Source organism: Tupaia chinensis, unplaced genomic scaffold (genome assembly GCF_000334495.1).
Source record: "Tupaia chinensis unplaced genomic scaffold, TupChi_1.0 Scaffold000363_1, whole genome shotgun sequence".
NCBI classification, from domain to species: domain Eukaryota; kingdom Metazoa; phylum Chordata; class Mammalia; order Scandentia; family Tupaiidae; genus Tupaia; species Tupaia belangeri.
In genome coordinates, this window is record NW_006159860.1 from 57428 (window position 1) to 61303 (window position 3876).

The 3876-nt window shown below is 40.7% G+C and overlaps 1 pseudogene; it reads right to left on the bottom strand.

Annotated features, from left to right (window-relative positions):
• Window positions 1–767: 767 nt before the first annotated feature.
• Window positions 768–2093, bottom strand: LOC102468738 (CDK2-associated and cullin domain-containing protein 1 pseudogene; annotated as a pseudogene).
• Between the last annotated feature and the right edge of the window lie 1783 nt (window positions 2094–3876).

The following is a 3876-nucleotide window of genomic DNA, read 5'->3' on the forward strand; positions in this document are numbered from 1 at the left end:
TTTAATTTCACTTAGCAATGTTCACTTTCCTAAATGCTTGTTCCTCACAGAATCTGTATATAAACTCATTAAGATTGTGCCATTTTGAAATTGCTCCCAAATCTAGTTACTCTTTTTTGTTTCTTTTTTTAAAGGAATTATTTATTTTATTTTATTTATTGTTATTTTTTAAACTTGACCAGAGAGAGAAAGTGAGAAATCAAGCCACCATGTACAGAACTTGAACCATGGTCAATCATATGGGAGCCCTGCATCATGACACATGCCAGCTCCTGTTTCTTTTTTTAAATTGAAAACATTTTTTTTGTCATAGGGAGTATGTACTTGCTGGAGAGAGATATAGAGAGACAGTGAGAGCGAAAATGAATAATCATCTCTCATGAAAATAGTCGAGCCACAATCAATTCTCCTGAAATTTTGGGCACACATACACACACAAACACACACACACACACACACACACACACACACACGTACCTGGCATGATTTTCAAGGTGCTAAGGTCCAGGACTTGAACATTAGTCAGCCATGTGGGAGTCCAACACATTATCCTCTACATCACCCTCTGGTCCCAGTTTTTAATTTTAATTTTTATTTTTTAAAGTTATAAACCCAAGTAAGAAGTCCAACCTCCCTTTCTAAGAACAGTTTTGTGAGAGTTCCTGAGTGTCTGTGGATCCCCCTCCCCCATGCTCTGAGCATAGTCTCTGCAGCTCCAGTGTGTCCTCGTTTCTAGAAGGAAAGTACATTCAGTACATTTTCTGTCTTTACCCCCTGGAACATGCATATGCTGATGAGCTGTTACAAGCCAACTCATCCCTAGCTCTCTTCTGGGGTTGGTCACCTCTCATAAAAACATTCGGAATAAGTTCTCTTAAAAACTATTCCAAATATGTGCTCTTTGAAGTGTCTGATTTTAGGCAGCATATTCAGAAAGTTCAGGCTCCACTTCCAGAGGTGAAATGTTTGGAATAAACTTAGAAAATAGAGTTGGTTCCATCTGAACTCATTCTGGTGTGGGTGTATAAAGGACTTCTGCAATATTTGCATAGTAGAATATGTTACCTGAAATGGCACCTGGGCTTCTAAAAATAGAGATTAGGCTGTAATTGTGTTTTCATGCAACATGTTCCATAAACAGATTTATAAGGTCACTCTTTAAATCTTTGTTAAGATGGTTTTGATGCAAAACTTATTCATATAGGTAAAGAGGCACAACACTCTGATGCTCTCATATATTGTCCAAAACCTATATTAAATCTTTGAATATAGAGATCTGGAGGGCTGGAGTGTAGTTCCTTTGAGACTCTAAATGATTGGTTAGTCTATTAAATCAGATCACTACACACCTGTTCCACGTGCTGCTGGCTTACACACTCACACACACAACCTCATAGGATATAGAGAAATCATCAGCAAGACTCTGTGTTAAAAGTTGATCTGACACTATCCAATTCTGTCCAGAATGTGCTCAGTTTTGGGGGGAGAATGATTTTTGCTATAGGGCATGTAGGGTCACCAGAGAGACAGTGAGAAACATAAAGGGAGAAATCATCCCCCAAGGGGGAATGGACACATAGCAATCCTCCTCCATTTTCTTTCTCTTGAGGTTGTGGGTACATGTGTATGTGTGTTCAGTATGAGTTTCAAGTTTCTGGTATAAGACTTGAACTGTGCTCAACCACATGGGAGTCTGGGCCCTAATTACTCCATCACCTGCTGGCTCCCAGTATGTGTTCTTATAATCTTCAATAGTTATAACTTTCATTAAGAAGTTGGAGGTGGATGTGGAGGTGTTGCCTTGACTGTGTCTAAATGGAATTTCTTCATCATCATGATCACCCCATTGTCCTCCAGTGGTGGTGGGGATGCCATCGAGAGGCCCTCCTTAGGGCCTTTCCTATTCATGGAGGCAGCAGACAACACCAAGAGCTGCCACTGGAGAGTCTTTCATGCAGGGCCTTGGATTGAAAAAGTGGGTGATGGTGGCTGTGGTGGCCACAGAAACCTTTCAAGGTGGTCTCCCAATTATAGTTCTGGTCATCCATCATTACTCATAACTGCCCCCCCTCCTCTTCTATACTTTCCTCCATCCTACTCCCTCCACCCCCTACCCACATCAGCCTGACTTGCCACCCATCACAACCCTGGACCAGAGAGCACAGCTATCTCATGGAGCTAACATCTCAGGGGGAAGAAACCAGCTGTCAGTTAAGCCCAGTTCTCTTCTTGGCAAGCTTCTGTTTCTTCATTCTCACAGCCTGTTCTTGAAGTTGGGGGTCATTCCATCACTTGTGGTTGATGTAAATGCAGTACATAATGAACAGGGTCTAGCACACCCCTCAGTGGTAACACTGCTCTGGCCCACCATCTTTACTCAAGTAGGTCTCTAGCCAGAATGTTTCCAAGTAGGTCACCCTCATGGAGCATTGTGTTTTCCTGTTATACCACCATCTGTCCTCCAAATATGATACTCTTAGATAGCTCACAAGTCATGGTGTTTTACTATTAAAGTGCTTTTTATTTTATTTTTTAAAAAATTTCGCTATTGGGCATGTGCATTTGCTGAAGAGACACAGAGAAAGAGAGAGAAAATAAAAAATCACAACCCAGGTGTATGTTAATCCCTTCTTTATTCTCAGGATTTCTGTGCATATTCAGACGGGCACCTAGTCTTGTTTTTCAAGCTCTCAGGTCTGGTACTCAAACCTCAGAGTCAGCTATGTGGGACCCAGCACCTTAACCACCTCACCACCTGCTGGCCCAACATGTTTTTCAATTTTATTTAAATAATTCTGTCTTGACAAAGATTCTGTGCTTGACTAAATTCAGCCAGGCTTCTTAAATTTTACCGAGATCTGCTTGTGCACATTTCTATGAAATGAACATCAGTGGGTTTAAGCAGAATCCCCCTTAGCTCTAAGGCTACCTAATAGTAATTTGCTGTCCACCGACCTCCACCCTTCTGCATAGTGCCAAATTCACATTTGTCCATTCTACTGGGTCATTGGGAAAGTCGTCATCCATTTTTGCATAGAAAAACACATGATGACTTTCCTGATGACCCAATATATTCAGAGTGGAGTCCATTCTCTCTCACACAAAAATTTACTGTTCCAGTCCCTCTACCTATTTCCATGATCTCTAATAAAATATTATTAATTACTGTGCTTTCCTAGATAGGTATATTACATAATTTTTAACACTACATCACTACATTTGGAATTTAAAAATTTTATTCATTGCCTAAAATGGTCAAATTTGGGGGCCAGAAGGTGGCATAGTGGTTAAGGAAGTGGACTTCAAGATGGTTGACTCCAGTTGGAGCTCTGGACTCAGTGGTTTGAAACTCATGACAGGCACTTGTGCATGTGTGCCCAAAACCTGACAGGAGAATGGAGGATAAGGGATTGTAGTGTGGCCATCCCCTTAGGGGGTGATTTCTCACTTTCTTACTGTCTCTCTCTTTGACTCTGGCAAGCACATGTACCCTATAGCAAAAATCTCTCTTAAAAATATTTTATTTGTTTAAACTCTCATAGTGGGAGTGCTAAATTATAATTTTTTGAATTCTAAAATTGCACATCATTTTTTGCTAATTTCCCTTTATAAATAGGAATTCTCTTTTTGTTCTGTTTTGTTTTGGCTTTGGTTTTGTTTTGCCATAGGGCATGGAGAGAGACAGAGAGAGGAAAAATGAAAAATGATCCCCAAAAGGAATTGTCATGCTATAATCATTTTCCTCTTTCCATTCTCCTCTCAGAGTTTTGGGCACACACATTTGCACCAGGCATAATTTTCAAGCCACCAGGTCCAGGACTCAAACTGCAGTCGACTATGTGAGAGTCCAATGCCTTAACCACCATGGCACCTGCT